The sequence below is a fragment of the Eptesicus fuscus genome, chromosome 12 (genome assembly GCF_027574615.1).
Source record: "Eptesicus fuscus isolate TK198812 chromosome 12, DD_ASM_mEF_20220401, whole genome shotgun sequence".
In the NCBI taxonomy this organism is placed as follows: Eukaryota; Metazoa; Chordata; class Mammalia; order Chiroptera; family Vespertilionidae; genus Eptesicus; species Eptesicus fuscus.
In genome coordinates this window covers 32,594,127-32,617,535 of record NC_072484.1, presented here as the reverse complement: position 1 = coordinate 32,617,535, position 23,409 = coordinate 32,594,127, and the positions used below count along the sequence as shown (strand labels likewise).

At 48.9% G+C, this 23,409-nt stretch overlaps 1 protein-coding gene across 3 annotated transcripts in view; it reads right to left on the bottom strand.

The window, feature by feature from the left end:
* The window catches only part of HCK (HCK proto-oncogene, Src family tyrosine kinase), a 42,150-nt gene extending 24,160 nt beyond the window's left edge, over nt 1-17,990 (bottom strand). For 2 of the 3 annotated variants that reach the window (XM_054724471.1, XM_054724473.1), the window contains exon 1: nt 17,705-17,990. The gene's annotated coding sequence lies outside the window, so the exon portion shown is untranslated. Of the gene's footprint in view, nt 1-15,924; nt 16,070-17,704 lie in introns of all 3 variants that reach the window. The other variant, XM_054724472.1, reaches the window with a different exon arrangement.
* Nucleotides 17,991-23,409: the final 5,419 nt, after the last annotated feature.

The window sequence follows — 23,409 nt, the reverse complement described above, 5'->3', positions numbered from 1 at the left end:
CAAATATTTTTATATATATTTCTTTCTTTTTTATTTTAAATATATTTTATTAATTTTTTTATAGAGAGGAAAGGAGAGGGATAGAGAGTTAGAAACATCCATGAGAGGGAAACATCGATCAGCTGCCTCCTGCACAGCCCCTACTGGGGATGTGCCCGCAACCAAGGTTACATGCCCTTGACCGGAATCGAACCTGGGACCCTTGAGTCTGCAGGCCGACGCTCTATCCACTGAGCCAAACCGGTTAGGGCTACATATATTTCTTTATTGATTCCAGAGAGAAAGGGAGAATGAGAGATAGAAACATCAGAGAGAATCATTGATTGGTTGCCTCCTGCACGCCCCCTACTGGGGATTGAGCCCGCAAACCAGGCATGTGCCCTTGGCCAGAATCAAACCTGGGACTCTTCACTCCACAGGCCGACGCTCTATCCACTGAGCCAAACTGGCTAGGTCACTCAGCAAATATTTATTGAGCGCTTTTCTAAACCAGGAATAAGACAAGCAAGTTCGTGCCCTTATGGAACTCACACTGGGGATGAATGGGAGACACAGGCAATAAACAGACAAATAAATAAAAAGATAGATTTAGTTATTGAAAAGTGTGAGGACAATAAAAGAGGATATGATAGGGAACTTCTCTGTGGGGCCTCTTTATTTTATCTATTTATTTAAAATATATTTTTACTGATTTCAGAGAGGAAGGGAGAGGGGTAGAGAGACAGAAACATCAATGATGAGAGAGAATCATTGATCAGCTGCCTCCTGCATGCCCCATGCTTTCCCCAAGTTGGGGATTGAGCCCACAACTTAGGTATGTGTTCTAACCAGGAATTGAACCATGACCTCCTGGTTCATAGGTCAACACTCAGCCACTGAGCCACACCAGCTGGGCTTTATTTTTAATTTTTTTAAAAGATTTTTAAATTGATTTTTAGAGAGAGGAAGGGAAAGGGAAGGAGGGAGAGAGAAAAATCAACCTGAGAGTGGAACATCAATTAGCTGCCTCCTGCACGACCCCTACCTGGGATAGAGCCTGCAACCTGGGCATGTGCCCTGACCAGGAATTGAACCAGCAACATTTCAGTGCATGAGACATGGCCCAACCAACTGAGCCACATGGGGCACTATGGGGCCTCTTCAGATAGGGTGGTTGGGGAAGGCCTTTCAGAGGAGGTGATATTGGACCTGAGGCCTGAATGACACAAAGGAGCCAGTCATGAAACACTCTGAGGAAACAGTGTTCCAGGCAGAGGGAGCAGCAGGTGCAAAGGTCCTGAGGTTGGAATGTGCTTGGAGAGAATGAGTCACTTGAAAGGCAGCCAGTGTGATTGGAGATCACAGGTAGGAGAAAGGATGGTATGTGATGAAGTTACCACTTCCTGAACAGCCAGTGAGGAATTTGGATTAGATTCTAAGGGTGATGGGAAACCATGGAAAGTTTTAGGCAGGACAATGATAGGATTCAATTTAAACGATCCCACTGGCTTCTGGGTTGAGGATGGACTGTAGGATCAGGGCAGGGAACACTGCCCACTGCAATTGACAGTCCTGAGATCATGGTGGCCCGGCCCAGGGTGGTGGCTACTGAGGAGATCAGAAGCAGGCGCAGATTCAGGGCCATTTTGGAGGGAGAGCTGACAGACTGTGCTGATGAATTAATTAATTAATTTAAAGACACTTAAAGAAAACACAGTCACCTGATCAGAGTCAAGTTTCATTGTAAAAGTGGCAGAAATATTGCACTTCTTTTCTCAAAATGCACACATGTGTTTGCTGAGGAGACGGCCTGTGAGCAGCCACATAAGGAAGTCATTGTTTTCCTCATCTGTGCACAATTGAAATTTTCTCCTAAAACAGTTAGAACGCAGTTATACTTGTTAAAATAAACATGTGTTAGTGGTTTAAGGGGGGGGGGGGGGGGACCCAAATTCTTAGGCTTAAGGGAGTTATTTGAAAAAAATTCTTTTTATTCACAAGGATGCTGTTTTGTCTGTCCTGGTGGGAATTGGGAACAATTTACCACCTTAGGACTTAAGGGGTTTGTGTTTCAGTTGCCTTTTGTGAATAAAGTAAGGAATTCAGACTCACTGCTTTCCACTGTGCTGGTATTCATTTAAAACAGAAACCAAACCAACACCTCTTTGATTGGTGATAAGTATCACAGTTCTGGGAAATAAAACAGCATACGGTGTGGTTTTATGTGGCATAGCGTTATATTGCATTTTATATATTTTGATTAATGAGGGTGCCCTGGGAAGAGCACTGCAGTGTGATATAGGACAGCTCCTTCCACCTCTCTGAGCTCCTATTAAGTATCATTTACATCACAATTTACATAAAGATGGCCACGGGGTCCCGTGGGATGTGCCTCTGAAGGCCCCGGTTCATGCACGATCCAAGGCCATTGCTGAGAAAGGATGGTGGGGTTTTTCCTCAGAGGCTGCTGGTGAGCACCGAGTGAGTTGTAAGTGTAAAAGGTGCCTGGCACACAGTAGGTGCTCAGGAACCTTAACCATAACCATCTCTGTTAACTCGCATAATGGCCCTGCCCTGGAGCAAAAGCAAGCACAGATTGCAATTCCTTTGGCCCATAAGCTTAGAGATACCACAACATTTAAGAATTTAGCTTTTTAAAATAAAGAATTCCCGTTAATTCTTTTTTTTCTTTTTGCACAATAAAGTGTGATTTTAAAAAAGTGATATACCAGCAGGAGTCCAGTTTGCGTAAAATGTGATTGTCCCCTTAAACCAAGAGAACCAGTCCACTGCTCAGGATGGAGTGGCCTCAGAAATGCTCATTTTCATGACTGCTAGACCTAGAAGTGTAATGTGAGCCATGTATATAATTTAAAATTTTCTCCAGCCATATTTTTCAAAGTAAAAATAAACAAGTGGATTAACTTTTAGACATATTTATTTTTCCCAAAATGTCAAATTTCATATTAACAGCTAATCAATATAAAAATGATCAGTTGAGTACCGTATTTTCCGGCGTATAAGACGACTGGGCGTATAGAAGATTTTCCTGGGTTAAAAAGTCGTCTTATACGCCGGAAAATACGGTACTTTTTATTTTTTTCATGTTAAGTCTTCCCATCCCAGTGTGTATTTTACATGGACAGCACAACTCAGTGAGGACTCACCATATTTCAGGAGTTCAAACGCTGTCTGTAGCTAAAGCTACTGTACTCAGTGGTACAAATACAGTATGTACCCATCCTTGCACACAGCAGATGCTAATCTTGCTCATGTCTATGTCCCTCAGTGCTTAGCTCAGTGCGTCCCTGGCACATGGTAGGAGCATAATGCACGGTTAGTGAATAAATGCATGCCCAGAGCCTGGGCTCTATGTAGTCAGTCCGACACAGATGTCAAGACGTGGGTCCTGATCCAGGGACTGAGTGGAGAAGGGAAGACTGGACGTAGAGAATTACATTCCAAAGCCACGTGCAAAGAAGCTGGTAGGGATTGGCACAGACAGTCAGAGCCATACAAAAATTGCTAAGATACTTAGTGAGCGAAAAAAGCAACTCGCAAAACATATATATTATCAAGTCATTTTTGTCCCATGTATTTATATCCCGATACTGTGTATGTTAGTATAGATAGAAAAAACAACCTGTTTATAGTAATTGAGCAGCAGGATAATGGTGAATTGGGTTTTGAAGACTGTGGAGGATTTCAATAAAGATTTGGGGAAAGTCAAGAATGTTCCAAAGAAGCACTGACTTCCAAAAAGGATTTGAGGGCACTTATAATATTAAACCACATACAGAGCACTTCAAGACTCACAAAAGGTTATGGTACAGCATTTAGAAAGGAAAGATTACTGAACCAGAAGCCTCGGGTGTGACCGCTACTGCCACTGTATACTAGATTTATCTCTGAGCTTCCTAGTAGCCAAGGTAAAAGGGAACTTGTACATTGTCACCATAAAATTCCAGGAAGTATGGCAATTTGTTGACAAAAATATTTTTTGAGTACTAATCTATATATACTAGAGGCCCGGTGCATGAAATTCGTGCATGGGGGTGTGTGTGTCCCTCAGCCCAGCCTGCACCCTCTCCAATCTGGGACCCCTCGAGGGAAGTCTGACTGCCCCAGTAGGATTGGGCCTAAACGGGCAGCTGGACATCCCTCTCACAATCCAGGACTGCTGGCTCCCAACTGCTTGCCTGCCTGCCTTCCTGATTGCCCCTAACCGCTTCTGCCTGCCAGCCTAATCACCCCCTAACCACTCCCCTGCCAGCCTGATTGATGCCTAACTGCTCCCCTGCCAGCCCGATTGCTCCTAACTGCCCTCCCCTGCAGGCCTGGTCACACCTAACTGCCCTCCCCTGCAGGCCTGGTCCCCCCCAACTGCTCTCCCCTGCAGGCCTGGGTCCTCCCAACTGCCCCTCCCTGCAGGCCCGGTCGCCCCCAACTTCCCTCCTCTGCCAGCCTGGTCATCCCTAATGCCCTCTCCTGCAGGCTTGATCACCCCCAACTGCCCTCCCTTGCAGGCCATCTTGTGTCCACATGGGGGCAGCCATCTTGTGTGTTGGAGTGATGGGTCAATTTGCATATTACTCTTTTATTAGATAGGATAGAGGCCTAGTGCACGGGTGGGGGCCAGCTGGTTTGCCCTGAGGGGTGTCCTGGATCAGGGTGGGGGTTCCCTTGGGGTGTGGGGCAGCCTGGGCGAGGGGCCTGTGGTGGTTTGCAGGCTGGCCATGCCCCCTGGCAACCCAAGCAGAGGCCCTGGGATCTGGGATTTATTTATCTTCTATAATTGAAACTTTGTAGCCTTGAGCGGAGGCCAGGGCAGGCCAGGAAGTTTGGCTTCCTCCATCGCCAGGGAAACCCAAGCCTCCTGCCTGCTCCATGGCTGCAGCCATCTTGGTTGGGTTAATTTGCATACTCACTCCTGATTGGCTGGTGGGCATGGCTTGTGGGTGTAGCGGAGGTGTGGTCAATTTGCATATTACTCTTTTATTAGATAGGATAAAAGCCTAAGTGACTGTTACAACCGAACGACCAGTCGACCAGTTGCTATGATGCACACTGACCACCAGGGGGCAGACGCTCAATGCAGGAGCTGCCCCCTAGTGGTCAATGCGCTCCCACAGCCAACTTCCCACAGCCAGCCAACCTCGCCCTGTCCCTCCCCCCATCCGGCAAGCAAGATGGCCCAATAGGCCCTGATCACCAGCCAGGCCTAGGGACCTCACCCGTGCATGAATTTCATGCACCGGCCCTCTATTTTAAAATCAAATTTATTATGTGTGTCTTCATGTAAAGGTCACAGTGGACAGTTTCTTCAGCTGTGAAATGGGAGCAGATTCTAATATGTTGATGAGTGGTTCCCAAATAGATGGTGCTGATGTTTGGTGCATTCAGAACAATGGGAGGGGGCGAGGGTGGGAGGGGATGAGGAAAGAGGTTTACATAGTCCAGGACCTCTCTGCAGGATGGAGACTGCAAAAGCTCTGTGACAGGGTGGCTTGAAGTGAATTTAGAAATGTGACAGAGTGCCCAGGTATTCCGAGTGTGGCCAGTGTGAGGACCGACAGCATTAAGGAATACAGAATCTCAGGCCCCACCTCCCAAATCAGAATGTGTGTTTTAACAAGGCCCAGGTGATTGGCGTGCTCATTCTAGCTGGGACGCACTTGTATAGGGAACGCCTTTGGCACTTGTTTCCTCAGCATCCATTCCTCCTCTGATAACCGCACCAGGATCTTCCTCGGAAAACCAGCCCTCTCCCCCTCAGTGCGTAAGGTGTCAAGGCCTAACGCCACCCTCAAATTCAGGGACTGACAACTTGATGCAGGTCTGGCCAAGAAGAGAATTCCATGTCCCCCTGGCAACCAACAGAGGTTTGTTCAGTTGTTGCCCTGGGTATGATCTGAGCTGAGGCTATCAGAATCTGCCTTGGGATTTTGCTGGGAAAATTATGGGAAAGGCACTCATTTTCTATGAGGGTTGTTGATGTAGATGTAGAAACCCAGAGCTCTTGAGAGCCATCCTGAATCATGAAGGAAGGGGCTGCCTTAGAGGGAAGAGAACTGAGCAGGGGACAGAGACCTGAGCAAGGGAGGCAAATTGATTCCTGACCATGTTTGAACGCGGGATCCAGCTATGCCTGGAGTTTCCCAACTTCGGGATTTTTCTAGTTCATAAGCAAATAAATTTCCAATGTTGCCTAAGCCAGTTTGCATTGGATTTCTGCCACTTACACCCAACAGTCCTCACTGATTCTTGAGTATTCCTGGGCCACACTGGATGGAATGAACCAGTCTCTGGGGACGAGGGCCTACAATCTGTATTTCTAACAATTCTTCAGGAAATTCTTAGCAATGAAATCTGAGACCCACCAATGTGATGGAACGAGGACCAAACTTGGGGTTAGAACTAGGATTTGTTTCCTGGTTCTTTTTTTCTTTTTTTAAAAATATATTTTATTGATTTTTTACAGAGAGGAAGGGAGAGGGATAGAGAGTTAGAAACATTGATGGGAGAGAAACATCGATCAGCTGCCTCCTGCACACCTCCCACTGGGGATGTGTCCGAAACCACATGCCCTTGACCGGAATCGAACCTGGGACCTTTCAGTCTGCAGGCCGACGCTCTATCCACTGAGCCAAGCCAGTTAGGGCTGCTTCTTGGGTCTGACATGGACTGGCTATGTGACCTTAGTTAAGTCACTTCCCCTCTCTAAGCCTCATTTTCTTCCCTATAAAATAGAAGGCACTTGCTTCTCGGGCTTGGCCTGAGGTCCTGTGTGACAGGGATGTGAAAGGCTTTTAAAACCAATGGGAGCACGCCATGTTCTTGACTAGCGCGGTTCAAAACCAGGCTGTGAGAGCAGAAGTGACCCCCGCGGCCCCAATCTAGCTTAGAGCTGCTGACATCTGGCAAAGACACTTCCTCAAGTCACTGCTGAACTCCTGGAACCCGAAAACCCCTATCTACCCCCCGCAGCTCCTGCTGGGGCCGCATGGGAGGGAAATGAGAAAGGTCAGCTTGCTTCCCACGCCACCATGCCGGCTGCATGGGCTCAGAGATTCCTCCCGCACTCCCAAGGGGAAGAAAGCCGGGCCCTGCTTGAGCATCCTGTGCAGTGGGCAGCAGATGGAGTTATGGGAGGTTCAAGCAGAGGCCTGCGAGGGCTGGGGATGAGGAGCCCTGGATTCTGGTCCCGCTGCTGCCACAAGCTCGTTGTGTGACCTCAGGCAAGTCCCAACCTCTCTCTGGGCCCCAGTTTCTCCAAATATGAAGTGAGATGTAGGGTGATAAGTTCTCTGAAGGGGACAGCTGTAACCTTTTTCTGCATAGCATCTGTTTCTCTTTATTCTGACAACTCCCCAAGTTTCCTATGGGGACCATTTCTCCCTCATTCTCAATTCATGGATTGTGGTAGAGCTGACTTCAACCCTGACAATAGGGGTGGGTCTGTGACCAAGTCTGGCCAATCAGAGTTGCAGAAATAGAAGCAGAGATGAGCATGTGAGTCAATCCTTGCCAATGAGAAGGATATATTGACTTTTGGCTGGAAGAGTCTTGCAGTTGCAAAGCAGAGCCAAGAAATGCAGAAATACAGATTTTCGCCGAAACCGGTTTGGCTCAGTGGATAGAGCATCGGTCTGCGGACTGAAGGGTCCCGGGTTCGATTCCGGTCAAGGGCATGTACCTTGGTTGCGGGCACATCCCTGGTAGGGGGTGTGCAGGAGGCAGCTGGTCGATGTTTCTCTCTCATCGATGTTTCTAGCTCTCTATCCCTCTCCCTTCCTCTCTGTGAAAAATCAATAAAATATAAAAAAAAAAAAAAAAAAAAGAAATACAGATTTTCGAGCCCCTGAATTCAGCCCTGAAGCTGATGTGCTCGCTGACTTTCCAATAACCTTTTTCTTCTGCTTGAGTCAGTTTGAGTTGCCTTTTTGTCCCCTTTAACCTCAAAGAGCCCTGCCTAGTGTGGAAGAAATTCTTACAAGGGATTGCAATTTATACCCAAGTGTAAATGGCTATGGCAAAGACTTCCTTGATAGTGGGTTTTGGCAGAAGAGAAGTAGTGGGTACTAGACCCATTAGAGTAGGTGAGGATGCATCGAATATAAGGCTCATAGAGCTGGTGGCATCGAAGCCATGCCTAGAAAGTGCCTGGCATGTATTAGGCCCTTCAGATACATTTGTGGAGTGAATGTATTATGTTCAACCCTCTACAAGCCTTACCATATTTAGCTGAAGTCAGGAGGACCTATGAACCCATTTTTCAGATGGGAAAATGGAGGCCCATGGCAGAGAGAGTTCCCAAGTGGTCAGTGGCAGATAGAATGAGAACCCAGTTGTCCTGCCTCTCATCCTCCCCTGGGGTCAGTCTCAGAGGCTGCAGGGAAGGTGGGGAGGGGACGGTGGCATGAGGAACCCAAACAGGAAGCTCAGGAAGGCAGGCTGCTAGGGGCCCAGAGCTCAAGACTGTCCAGTTAGAGGAACTTTCTCTTCTTAGAACAGCTCAGCCTAGGGGGTGGGGAAAGCCTTCCCCCATGAAAGGCCAATTCCCTGAGGAGTTTCCAGGGCTGTAGAGTCCTACAGCTTCCTCTCTTCATGTTCCCGGCTGTCTTCTGAAGCAACCACCCAACCCTCCAAGTGACTGTTGTCCCTAAGGTACATTTTAAAAATATATATATATTCTTTATTGATTTTTTACAGAGAGGAAGGGAGAGGGATAGAGAGTTAGAAACATCGATCAGCTGCCTCCTGCACACCCCACACTGGGGATGTGCCCGCAACCAAGGTACATCCCCTTGACCGGAATCGAACCTGGGACCCTTGAGTCCGCAGGCCAACACTCTATCCACTGAGCCAAACCCACTATCAAGGAAGTCTTTGCCATAGCCATTTACACTTGGGTATAAATTGCAATCCCTTGTAAGAATTTCTTCCACACTAGGCAGGGCTCTTTGAGGTTAAAGGGGACAAAAAGGCAACTCAAACTGACTCAAGGTACCTTATCTCTCCTCTTTTCTGACCCTCCGCTTCTTTCTGATCCAAGAGCTCAAAACTTGGACTTTGCAAACAGGAAGGGGCTGGAGAGACCTTCATCATACAGGTGGGAGCAGCAGCCCCAGAGAGGGCGAGTGTTGTCTTATTGCGGGTCACACAGCAAGGGGTGGAGCCACACACTGAAGAGGAACCTGGGGCCTCTGGTCATTCTCCAGCTGTCAGAGCAGAAGTGGGCCCCTCGGCCCCTGACTCCTCTGGGTGAGCTCTGAGATGCCTGTGTTCCAACGACTTGTTTCTTTTTCGTTTTGTTTTGTTTGTGAGTTAGAACTTTACTAGTATTATTTCAAATTGGAAATTAGCACAAAAGTATTGATAACTAGCCGTTAAATGTTTTCCAGAATACAAATATGTGAACATTATTTTTTTAAACTTAAATATCTCTTCGATAGCAAACAATAACCAACAACTTGTTTCAAACATGTAGTAAATTCTTAGCATGTTCAGTGTCTCCTCCGGGTCACCTGGTCAGCTCCAGAATTCAGGGCAATGGTGAACCTCCCGAGAATCATTTTATCGTTAAGGTAGGCAGCGGGCAGGGAAGTTTGGGGGGAAATGTAAAATGGAATTTGAAGTCAGAAAGACTTGGATTTGAATCCTCATTCTGCCTTTTACAGATAAACAAGCAAACCTTTAAAATATAAACCAGGTCAGACAGATGAATCTCAGAGGGAAGTGGGGAGGGGGGTGGGAAGAGATTAACCTAAGAATTTTTATGCATTTATGCATGATCCACGGACTCAGACAATAGTGTGGTGAAGGCCTGGTGGGTAAAGGGTGTGAGGTAGAAGGGGTCATGGGGGTGGGGGAGGGGACATCTGTAATACTTTCAACAATAAAGATAAATTAAAAAATAAAAATAAAACGGAGAGGGGACATCTGTAATACTTTCAACAATAAAGATAAATTAAAAAATAAAAATAAAACGGAGACACTGGCTGGTGTGCTCAGTGGTTAGAGCGTTGGCCCATGAACTGAAGAGTCACAGTTTCAATTCCCAGTCAAGGGCACATACCTGGGTTGCAGGTTCGATCCCTGGCCCTAGTCAGGGCACCTGCGGAAGGCAACCAATCAATGTGTCTCTCTCATCTTGTGTTTCTCTGTCTTCTTCCCTTCCTCCCTCTCTCCCTCCCTCCCCTCCCTTACATTCAAAATCAATGGAGAATATATCCTCAGGTGAGGATTAACTAACTAACTAAATAAATAAATAAATAAATAAGGAAAATAAATAAATAAATAAATAAGGGCAATATAAGAAAAAATATATATACCAGGTCACATCCTTTCTCTGCTCAAAACCTCCTGGGGCTCCCATCTCACTTGGAATAAAAGCCCCCGTTCCCTCTGTTCCCTCCGTGGCTGGCAAGGCTCAGCCGCACAGTCCTGTCTCCTACAGCCCTCCCTCGATGTTTCCATTCCAGCCACGCTAGCCTCTTGTTATTCCTCAACTCACCAACCATGCTTTCACCTCAGGGCCACTGCGCTTGCTGCTTTCTGGAGTGTTCTTCACTCAGAAGCCTTTTCACTTCGCCCAGGTCTCTTCACAGATCCCACTCTCTCAGAGTGGTCTTCCCTCACCCACCCTGGCTAAGACAGGAACACTGCCCCCAGCTTCCATCACTTTCTAGCCCCTTCCCAGCTAGATCTCTCACGGCCTTAACCACCACCTAATGTGGCCACCCAGGCCTGGGCTTCTCAGATCTCGCCAGCAGAGAGCGGAATTGATCAATGGTCCCAGCTGCTGCACTTTGAAGTCCACCCTTGTTGCCGTGGGCTGCTCCCAGCCAATGACTGAGTGTGGCCGGGCTACTGCGGCCGGCAGGGGCCCGGGGGCCTGACAGGAGGCTTGGCTAGGGCCCTGGGCAGCGCTTCTCAAGCTTCCTTAGAACCGCACTGAAGTCCAAGATACTTCCATCTTCCCTCCCTCCCTTCCCTTCTGCTTCACCTGGACTCAAACACCTTGCCATCTGACAGCTCTCCTAGCCTCTCCTACTTTCTCCCACAGGCATCCTTTCTAGTAAATTTCTTGTATATTTAGTATCTCTGAGAGTCTGCCTCTCACAGGACCTGCAGTAACGCACCTCATATCTTACCCATAGATTTGTTTATCACCCCTCTCCCCAGAGAAAGTGAGATCCCAGTCCTTTGGGGATACAGAACTACCAGAACACTGTAGGTGCTCAATAAATTCTTGAATGATTGAATGAAGTCTCCTTTTAGCTTCCTGGGTGTCCCAGTTTTCCCTGCCTGACCAATAGTGATGAGTGTGTGTTTAAACTGAGAACAGCTCGGAGAGGAACCAAGTCTTTCCCTGACTGAATCCGAGTGGAGGTGGTCCCCTTCAGACAAGACGTGGTGGCCACTTTTCACTCTAACCTCCCACCATGCTCCAAGGTCAGCTGCCCCCAAATCTGTCCTCCACAAATGGAAACCTCAAAGCCACAATAACTCATGCTCCGACCCTTTTACAGTTACTTCCCCCCACCCAACATTTTTATTGATTTCAGAGAGGAAGGGAGAGGGAGAGAGAGATAGAAACATCAATGATGAGAGAGAATCATCGATTGGCTGCCTCCTGCACGCCCCACACCAGGGATCGAGCCCACAACCCAGACATGTGCCCTGACCGGGAATCGAACCGTGACCTCTGGTTCATAGGTTGATGCTCAACCACTGAGCAACGCCAGGCAGGCCTTAATTACTTTTTAATAGTTGGAAAGTAATAAAGCCTCCCTTTCCTTTATTGTTTGGAGGGTGTACGTGGTTTTTAAAATGAGTTTTCATCACCTAGTAAAACAGCACATCATCCTTGTTAAAAATGAAAACATTACAGATAAATCTAAGGCTCCCTTGGAATCCTCCCGGAAAGCGCCCTCCACGGCCACCCCTCCCGGCTCCGGGTAGCCTCTAACTCCGCACTTACATACCCCTATACTGAAGCACACACTGTCGGTGGCCCACCCCTCGCTCTGCCCTTTACCATTTCAGGCCACGGTCGCTGGATTTCCAAGGGCCAGGGCCTGCATCTCTTTGCCCAGGTGATTTCTCTGTGGCCACTGGTACCTGCTCTGCCCATGAGCGTGGCAAGCTGAAATGCTAGAGAAATATCACCCCAGCCCCAGGAGGAGCCCTCAGCCAGGAACTGTGAAGAGCCGTTCCCTCACCTCTCAAGTGTGTTCAGGGCTTCCCAGAGCTCCTGGTGGAACTGAGCTCCCGGTGCCTGCAGGGGTGACTCCTGCTACAGACCTCTACTGGCTGCCTTCATATATATGGCCTTGGGAAATATGGAGTATGGTTTTTGTGTGTTAACATCAAGAATTGTACTGCATGAATTGTGAGGTAGTACCCTTCTATTCCCACTCGGCAGGTGAGAAAACTGAGACTCAGAGAGGGAAGGAATTTGTCCGATGCATCACAACTCGTATGAGGCAAGGGAGGCATCAAACTCAAGTCTTCTGTTCTTCATTTTTCTGGTAGTGATGAGGGAGGGTCTCTCTCCTATTCTCTGGGCTGCACCTAAGTCTCCCGGGCCCAAGGATTTCAGGGTGCTGGTGGGAGCTCAGGCGGGTGTCTTAGGGCAGAATTAGGGATGCAAGAGCCATCCTGAGGGTGCAGCATGTGTGGCCATGGACACTGGCCAGGAACAAAGGCACATTATACATCCAAGCAAGGGTTCTCCTGCATCAATCCCCATGCCTCTGAAAGAACCCCGAAACTTCCACTCCTGGGGGAGAGAACATTGTAGAAATGGGGTAAGTGCTGTGGGGGTTTGTTGAGAAAGATGGCTAAGAGAGATTGTATCACTTACTAGCTGTGTGGCTTTGGGAAACTTATTTACCCTCTCTGGGCCTGACATTCCTTTTCTATAAAAAGGGAAGCCCTGCCGAAACCGGTTTGGCTCAGTGGATAGAGCGTCAGCCTGCGGGCTGAAAGGTCCCAGGTTCGATTCCGGTCAAGGGCATGTACCTCAGTAGGGGGTGTGCAGGAGGCAGCTGATCAATGTTTCTCTCTCATCGATGTTTCTAACTATCTATCCCTCTCCCTTCCTCTCTGTAAAAAATCAATAAAAATATATATTTTTAAAGGGAAGCCCTGGCATGATTGGAGGGCAGAGCTTGAAAATTCAAATGGCTGTAGGAGCCCACAGGGCCACATGAGGAAAGTACTCCAGGCAAGGGTGGTGCAAACTGGCCAGCTCAGGGCAGTGTACAGGGCAGCCCCTCCTCAGCTTCACCAATGCTGCCATGAGAGAATGGCAGAGAAGCATGGAGACAGAGGCCATAGTCCCAGGACTGCTAATTCTCCCAGGTTTTCAAGAGAAGACAGAAAGCCTTTATGTGGGCTGTCTCAACTTTAAATGTTAGCAACTAATTAAAAAGAATCATTGTGTAGGACCAACTAAAACATACCTACGTGCTGAAACATCTCAGTCAAGGAAGGCGAGAGGTTGTTCAACATTCCTATGTTCAATATTTTTGATAAAAATTGTATATGCAGCATTTTACTATGTTAAATAAAATGTGCCAGGTGTCAGGTGTTAAAGATACAGTGGTTCAGGAGACAGCAGGTCTGTGCCCTGGTGGGACTCACTCTAGAAGAGTTTAAAGTCCAAGCCCTGGTCAGTCCCCTGAATGCAAGTGACCTTCTCCCCTATCTCTGGGGTAAGGACCCCAGACAGCAGCCTGGAAGACTTAGCATTCCTGGGACGAGGCCTCAGTCTGCATGCTTCTCTGCCATTCTGTCACTAGGATGCCTATAACCATCGAGATAGTTTTTGCCTGGCTGGTGTGGCTCAGTGGCCGAGTGCCGACCTATGAACCAGGAGGCTGTGGTTTGATTCCTGGTCAAGGCACATGTCTGGGTTGTGAGCTTGATCCCCAGTAGGGGATGACTCTCTCATTATTGATGTTTCTCTCTCTCTCTCCCTCTCCTTCCCTCTCTCTGAAATCAATAATAATAAAATAATAATAATGATATTTTTAAAAGGAAAATAGTGAATGTTGGTGAGGATGTGGAGAAATTGGAACTCTTGTACATTGCTGATGGGACTGTAAAATGGTGGAAAACAATTTGGCGATTCCTCAGAAAGTTAAACACAGAATTACTACATGACCCAGCAACTCCAGTCCTAGGTATCTACCCATGAGAACTGAAAGAGTGCTCACAGCATTTTTCACACTAGCCAAAAGGTGAAAACATGCAAATTTCCATCTGCAGATGAGTGGGTAAACAAAATGTGGTATACACATACAATGAAGTATTATTCAATCATAAAATGGAATGAAATACTGATACATGCTACAATGTGGTTGACCTTTGAAACATTCTACTAAGTGAAAGAAGCCAGACACCAAAGGTCACATCTTGTGTAATCCCGTTCATATGAAGTGTCCAAGAGAAAGTAATCCATAGGTAACAAAAGAAGGTTGGTGGTTGCCAATAGCTGGGAGTGGGAGGCATGGAATAACTGCTTAATGGGAACGGTGTTTCCTTTTGGGGGATGAAAATGTTCTGGAACTCCATAAAGATAGTGGTTACACAACATTGTGAATGTACTAAATGCCACTGTTCTATTCACTCTAAAATGGTTAATTTTATAATGCTATGTAAATTTCGCCTAAAAAATATTACTACATAAAAGTACTTTGCTAGGATGGTTAAACAAAATATGGTACATCCAAACCATGGAATATTACGCAACCTTAAAAAATTCAAGGATAAAAAAAAATTCAAGGATATTTTAATGACATGGAAAAAGGCTTACAATGCAATGCTAAGTGAATAACTAGGATAAAAATTGTATATGCAGCATTTTACTAACTATGTTAAATAAAAAGTGCACAGAAAAGAAGACTATATAAAAATAAACTAAAACGCTTATTATCCAAATTTTTTTTAAAACTATGCATCCATAGTCTACTAAGCGTCAGAACAATGAAAGAGGCAGATGAAGATCTTTGCTCTCCTGCAGCTGAGAACAGGGGACTTGGGACAGTGGCCCTGGGTCTAGAGAGAGCTGGGAGGTCAGCAGAGCTAGATTCTTCTCTCTCCTCTGCCCCAGACTCCCTGGGTGACCCCTCCAGGCCTCAATCCTCCTCTCCCACAAAAGGAGAGGGCTAGAGGTGTGCTTCTGGAGAGCCACCCAGTGTCTTGGCATTTTCCCTAAGAAACACCTGCCCGTGAGCCCAAGGCCACACCTCCAGGATGGTCCCAGCGGTACTGTTTGTTGCAGTGAACACCTGCAACAACCTGACTGTTCCTCAGCAGGGAATGAGGAACAAGGGAGGGTGGCCACCCTCCGGGACTCCACTTAGAATGAACTAGACCTCTCCTTCTCATCCTGGCTAGACCCTGATGACTTAACGATAAGAAGTGTGTGTGGAGGGGCCGGGGGGGGGGGGGGAGAGAGAGGGGGGAGTTGCAGAAGAATCTAACAGTTAGATAGCATTTATGTAGATCTTTAAACTACACAAAACAATTCTATGTACTCTTTATGCATCCATGTATATGCAATACATTTACAAAGGCATAGGCTGGAATAACTGTAATTCCTGACAGTCCTCTAGGGAGGGAGCGGGAAACAGAACTGAGTGGATACAAGGTGGGGAGGCTTCCATTTTATCTCTTATTTTCAGGTATTTTTTTTTAACCTGAAACCAACATGGCAAAATGCTAACATTTGTTAATTCTAGGTGGTGGGTCCCTGGGATATTTAATACATTTATTCTTTTCACCTTTTCTGTATTCTACCCTCCCAGCCCCCACAAATGATCAGTGTGGAGAAAGCCACGAGATAGGGAACTGATATTTATGGAGGCCTCTCTCTGTGGTTCTCACAGCGTAGTCCCTGGACCAGCAGCCTCAGCTTCCCCAGGAACTTACTAGAAATGCAAATTCTCGGGGTCCTGCTCCACACCTACTGAATCAGAAACTCTGGGGTCAGGACCCAGAAATGTGTTCTGACCAGCCTTCCAGGTGACGCTGATGTCCCCCTCACGCCGAGGACCACGGGGCTAGGCCGTAAGAGCTGCGACAGTAATTAACACGTTTCAAGCATATATACCTGGCAGGCAGTGCTTTAAGAGCTTCCCTTCAGTGACTCAATCTAATCTTCAAAACAACCCTGTTAGCCCTCGCTGGTGTGGCTCCGTTGGCTGAGGCTGGTCCCACCCACCCAGAGGTCGGCGCTTGATTCCCAGTCAGAGCACATGCCTGTGTTGCAGGCTGGATCCCGCGTTGGGGGACTTGCCGGAGGCAGCCAACTGATGTTTCTCTCCCTCTCCCTCCTCTCTCTCTCAAGTCAGTAAAAACATATTTTAAAACAACAACAAAACAACCCTGGCGGGGAGCCATTATCATCATTACCCCCATCCTACAGGTCTGGAAACGGAGGCACTGGAAGGCCAAACCCCCGCCCCAAATCCTACTGGCAGGTGGCTCCCTGCGCCCCTTCCTTAACCAGGACGCTAAACTGGATTCACCTGCAGCCTCGGGAGAAAGAGTGAATAGCCCCGTTTGACAGATGAAGAAACTGGAATTCGGAGGTGAGAGTGACCTGCCCTCTGTCACTTTCATCAAGGAGGAAAGTGAAGAGGCAGACACCTTGCGGTCAGTCCATGAGGTTTTGGGGTTTGACCAAGACCTGGGAGGGATCAGGGCCCAACGGAGGAGGAGGAGGAGGAGGAGGAGGAGGAGGAGAGGGAGGAGGAGGAGGAGGGGGAGGAGGGGGAGGAGGAGGAGGGGGAGGAGGAGGGCGGAGGAGGGGGAGAGGGAGGAGGGGGAGAGGGAGAAGGGGGAGGAGGGGGAGGGGGAGGGGGAGGGGGAGGAGGAGGAGGGGGAGGAAGAGGAGGAGGAGGAGGGGAGGAGGAGGAGGAGGGGAGGGGGAGGAGGAGGGGAGGGGGAGGAGGAGGGGAGGGGGAGGAGGAGGAGGAGGAGGAGGAGGAGGAGGAGGAGGGGGAGGAGGGGGAGAGGGAGGAGGGGGAGAGGGAGGAGGGGGAGAGGGAGAAGGGGGAGGAGGAGGAGGGGGAGGAGGAGGAGAAGGAGGGGGAGGAGCAGGAGAAGGAGGAAGAGGAGGGAGAGGAGGGGGAGAGGGAGGAGGGGGAGGAGGGGAGGGGGAGGAGGGGGAGGGGGAGGAGGGGGAGGGCGCAGTGAGCGCTCCCAGCTGCAGCCCCGCCTGGGTGTGGCTGGCACGTCACGCCTCTGACCAGCCGTCCCCATTCCCCACGACCGCTGCCAACCCGCCGTGACCCGTCACCCACCCCCATAGGAACCGTAAGGGCTCCCCCCGCCCGGGCTTCGTTAAGCCCATTCCTTCCTTCTCGTTTTTTAATTTTTTTCTTTTGCAGAAGGGGAACCTGGACGGCCCAGAGAAGTGGCAGCTGCAGCATAAAGGCACTGGACGGCCCGAGCTCCCCTCGCTCCAACTTTCCCGGGGTGGCCGCTGAGCCGTTCCGCCCCTCACCTGGGTGCCCGCTCCCCGGTCCGCCCTCATCCCACGGCCGGCCCGCAGCTCCCCAGACGGCCCTTCCCTGCCGCTGCACCGCAGCCTGCCCTGCCCACCACCCCGGCCCCCTCCGCAGCCCCAAGACCCTCGGGCCCACCGCACTGGCGGTGTCCCCAGCCTCGCCCCCCGCCCCCCCCCCCCTCCAGCCGCGGCACTCACCTGGGCGCCCGCTCCTCCTCCTGCGGGCAGCCCGGATCCTCACAGCTCGAGCGCCCCCCCAGCTCAGCAGCCTCCGGGGTCCCGAAGGGAAACGGCTGACTTTGAAGGAGAGGCTAGGGCGGCCCTCCCAGGAGCTTCCGTGCGCGGGTCTTCCAAAGCTCCTCTCGAGCCGACCCGTCCGGGCCCCGCCACTAGCCTCTAGGCCCGGGCGGTCCGCCGCGGCTAGAACTCGGGACCCGGAGGCGCCCGCAGGCCATCTGGGCGAGTCCGCCGCGCCGGGAGCGATGCTAACCCCGCCCCGAATCTCCTAACCCCGCCCCGAAAGGGTCTAACCCCACCCCCGGGACGCTAATCTCCACCCCCACCTCCAGGATCCTAATCCGGCCGCCTAAGGATTTGTTACCACCACCCACCCGAGGTTTCTCACCCTACCCCCAAGGAGGCTACCCTAGGCCCCGACGGATAATAACCCCGCCCCCAAGAGTTTTAACCTCTCCCCCAAAGATCCTGAGCCCATCCCCCTCCCCCAAAGATCCTAACACCTCTCCTAACGATTCTATTTCCGCCTCCCGACACGCTAACCTTGTCCCCAAAGGCTTTAAACGCACCGCCAGGATTTCAACCCGCCCCCCAAGAACCCTAACACCCACCCCCGCCTCCGCCTCCCCAAACCCTAACTCCGCCCCAAATGATTGTGAATCCCACTCGAAGGATCTTGAACCTCTCCCACTAAAGGTTTCTAATCCTGCCGCAGGGATTCTAACCCGGCCAACCCAGGGATCCCAGCCCAGGGATACGGACAACAATAAATTAAAAGAAAAAAGAAAGAAAGAAAAAGAGTCCGGCCGGTGTGGTTCAGTGGTTAAGTGTCAACCGATGAACCAGGAGGTCACGGTTCGATTCCTGGTCAGGACACATGCCCGGTTTGCGGGCTCGATCCCCAGTGTGGGGAGGTAGCAGGCAGCCCATTGGTGATACTCTCGCATCACTGATGTTTTACATCTACTGTATATGTTGATTTCCGAGAGGAAGGGAGAGGGAGAGATAGAAACATCAATGGGGAGAGAGAATCATTGATCGGCTGCCTCCTGCACGCCCCCCTACTGGGGATCGAGCCCGCAACCCACGCATGTGCCCTTGACCAGAATCAAACCCAGGGACCCTTCAGTCTGCAGGCCGAGGCTCTATCCACTGAGCCAAATCAACTAGGGCATTTCATCATTGAAGTTTCTATTTCTCTCTTTCCCTCTCCCTTCCTCTAGGTAGGAAATCAATAAAAATGTATTTAAAGAAAAAGATTTATAACCCTAACCCCAGAATTCTAGACCCGCTCCTAACTGATCCCCGCCTTGCTCCAAGGGATTTGAATCCGACCCTCAGGATTCTAACCCAGCCCATTGGAAGATTCCAGCTCTGTTCTCCAGGGATCCCAGATTCTAACTAACCCCACTCTGACAGGATTCTAGTCGCCCCTCCCCTCCCCATTCCAATCCCATCCTTCTAGCCCGGCCCCTCCCCACGCCATTCCCAAGCCTTCCAGGCCCTTCGGTTTCGCTCCACAGGACCGGGGCTAGACAAAGGCCATGCAAAGTTCCTCGCCTGCAGGAACCGCCCTGGCTCATTCCTGGCGGGCTTCCGGCGGTTCAGAGGACTTTGAAAACTGAGGGGCGGGAAGTCGGCCTCCAGGAAGAGAGATGCAGGTTCCCGGGACATGAGAGGGTCATCCCCAGCACCAGCTGTATCTTTTCCCATAAGTTTGTCATTGTGATGGCAAAAGGCCATAGATAGCGGGAACATTCTCCTGTTAACAGCACCCCCCTGCCCATTTTTTCCTATTAAAGCAACGCTGCAATATAAATCCTTGTACATGTTCCCAAAGTTCCTAACGACGGACTCTGGAATGCTTTTATAAATAAAACACACCATTATGAGTATTCAGCTTGATAAGTTTTGGCAAATGTATAACCCTGGGTAACGACCACCATATGTTAGCATCAAATAATATTTATACAATTACAAACTTTATCCTAAAACACTGCCTTACCAGTATTTGAGGTGGCAAACATGTTGTCTATTCATTCATTCATTCATTCATTCATTGTCGTGGGGAATAAAGCTGATCACAAGAGGTGGTGCTAAATGCTGCATCTTTGGAGGCAGACTAGAGCTCAAACCACTACCATATCTCAACTGAGTGATATTGCACCTCTCTGACCTCAGTTTCCTCATCTGTCAAATTGGAATAATTGTATTTACCTCAGTGAGTCATTGTGAGAATCAACTAGGATCTTACGTCTAAGGATGATGAGTATAAGAAAAATAAAGCAGAGCAAGGAGAGAGGTAGTGGATATATTGCACAACTCTGTGAATATATTACAAATCACTGAATTGTACATTTGAAATGATGAATGTATGCTATATAAATTATAATTCAATAAAATTGTTTTCTTAAAAAGAATGAAGGAGCCCTAGCTGGTTTGGCTCAGTGGATAGAGCGCCGGCCTGCGGACTGAAGGGTCCCAGGTTCTATTCCGGCCAAGGGCACATGCCCGGGTTGTGGGCTCGATCCCCAATGGGAGGCATGCGGGAAGCAGCCGATCAGTGATTCTCTCTCATCATTGATGTTTCTATCTCTCTATCCCTCTCCCTTCCTCTCTGAAATCAATAAAGAAATATATTTTTAAAAAGAATAAAAGAATGAAGGAACTCCCTATAGGGAACAAGTTGGTAAGTGGAGGTTGGTAAGTGGGACAGGGTGTACAATAGCGTCTAGTGTATTTTACTATTTGCATAGAACAAGAGCACAAACACGTGTGGGAATTCACCAGCACAGCCTGGTCTGAGTCAGGAAGGGCACACAGAGTGGTGTCCCCTGAGGCGGCCCCAGTGGAGCGGAACTGTGTAGCTGGATGACAGAGGAGGGAGGGAGCCTTACTGGTTCTAGTATACCCTTTGTACTCTTGAACCTTGAGCCACCTGGATATATTAGTTATTCAAAAATAAAGTCAATTTTAAAAAATCAGAGCCGGCCGGCATGGCTCAGTGGTTGAGCATCAACCTATGAACCAGGAGGTCACAGTTTGATTCTCGGTCAGGGTATATGCCTGTGTGAAAGGCTCGATCCCCAGTGTGGGGCATGCAGAAGGCGGCTGATCAATGATTCTCTCTCATCATTGATGTTTCTATCTCTCCCTCTCCCTTTCTCTCTGAAGTCAATAAAAATATTTTTTTTAAAAAATCGAAACTTCATGGACAAGATAGAATTGGCGCTGGGTAGGATTTTTAGAGGGTGCAAAGAGTCAAGAAGTATTCTGGGTGTGCACTTGACAGTGGTTCAGGGGTGGAGAAACAATGGAAGCAAAGGCATTGAGGTTGGACTGACTGCCTCTCACTAGCTATGACTTTTTTTCTCATGTGCAAAGTGAACATTCCTCACCAGGTCACTGAACTATTGCACGAAAAGCTCTTATTATTGTGCCCTCACATCAACTCATTTAATCTCTTTGAGGTAGGAATAACTACAAATGGATAGCTTAGAGAGGTAAAGACACTTGCCCAAGGTCACACATACAGCAAGCAGTAGAGCTGGGAACTAAACCCATGACTTTGAGTTTCCAGTGGGTCTCCAAAGGCTATGCTTGCAATGACTACACAAATTCAGTAAGTGTGTTCTGGACATTGAGGAGGAGTAGAGAGAGGACATGACCCAGGGTTCAGTCCTGGAGGCAGGAGCTAAGAAACAATGCAGACTTCACTTTACAGGGGATCAGATGCTGGCTCTCTCAAAAATATATTTTCCTATTTTCAGGAGCATTTGCATTTCATATTTCAATTTTGTAGGGACCACTGATGATTGTTCTATATTCAAAACAGGACGGGGATAGGGAAGAGGGCCACAATCATTATTTCAGGGCTCAGATATTTCCCCTTTTGTTTGCAAAGTAGCCAGTGTTCATTTCACAGCGACACCCTCCCAGGCAGGAGGTCACCACTGCCTTCATTGTCCCAGAGGCAAATGACAATCTGAGGAGACTAGACCCTGAAACACTCCCATCAGCCCCCAGCAGGTCCTTGACCCTAACCTGCTTCTTAAGAAGCCCCTCCATCCTCCATCTTCTCTGCCCCTTCTTCCTGCCTTATTTTTCTCCAGAGAACTTGTCACCACCAGGCACTATAGCACATCTGTATACATTAATCTGCTTATTCTCTCTATTCTACATTATTCAAGTTCCATGCAGGTGCTATTCACCTGCTCATTCTATAGATGAAGAAGAAACTGAAGCCCAAGGTTTATGAATGATAGCACTGAGAGCCAAACCATTCATTCTTTGATTCCTTCTATTAAGGGCTTACTATGTGCATCTCTGCTAGGGACTGGGAGCACGCGCACACACACACACGCACACACACACACACACACACACACACACACACACTGGACAAGGTAGTCTTGGCCTTCAAGCAACATCCAATCCAATTAAGGAGACAAAAACTTAAACCAATAACTTAGATACAGAGTGAAAAATGCTGTGGTAGAGAGAGGCCTATGATATTGTAGGACCACGTAAGAGGGACACTGGCCCAGCCTGGAGTGCATCAAGGAGGACTTCTTGAAAGAGGTGATCCATTGAAGTTTAAAGGATGCTAGTAGAAGATCATGGCAAAAGGCATTCCAAATAGAAGGGACAGCTTAACAAAGTCTTGAGGCAGGAACAGCCTGGCTTGTCTGATGAACCATAAACACTTCTGTGTGGTCGGTGCCTGAAGCTGGGGCACAGACAGGAGGAAGATGAGGCTGGCGATGGCAGCACCAGCTGATGAGGAGTGGAGTTTTCTCATTTCGGTGACCTGGAAGATTTGCCATCCTAAAGGCAGCTGACTTCCAGCTCAGGGGTTTGGTGGCACTGGGCAAAGATGGTGATTCTGGGGGTGCTGATGAAGTTGTTTTTCTGACCAGCTGCGTGGCCACCTCCAGCTGACAGGTCCCCCAGCGGGGAGAGGGAAGGACTCGGTTTCACAACTCCCCCCCTCCCCCAGTGTCCCCAGAGGCCAAGAAAAGAGGAAGCGCTTAGAGGACTTCCTCTTGGGTCCTGGTGCGCTGGAACCCCAGGCAGGTGGGGGAGGAGTAACGGGGAAGGGACAGAATGGGACCTGCTCAACCTCTGGCATTCCCCGAAATAAAAAGGCCTGGTCCTCAGCCCCGCCCCCATTCAGAGTTGTCCAAGCTCCTGCAGGGTGTGCCCAGGCCTGGGTGCTAGGAGAATGGGTTCTCCATTCAGCAATTCTAAGTTACTGCCCTTCCTGCACAAGACCTCCTCTCTGAGCCTTGCATCTTGAATGAGGAGTCACATAACTTACTCAGCAATTTAAACCTGAGGTGATGTGCATGAATTGACAGGGAGAGATCCCCAAGACCACATGTATAACAGTAGAGAGGGTAGATTCATTTTTTAAAATAACGTGATTTTGTATTTATCTACATCCTATCTAATAAAGAGGGAATATGCTAATTGACCATCACTCCATCACAAAGATGGCTGCACCCACAGCTGAGGCCAAGTTCCCATAAGGAGCTTTAACGGGCAATCAGCAGGGACCTGAGGCTATGCCTTCTCCCACCCCTGTGGGGCTTGACAGAGGACCTCAAGCCATGCCCACTCCCTGGCATCAGGTTGGGGGACCTCAGGCCACACCCCCCATCCCA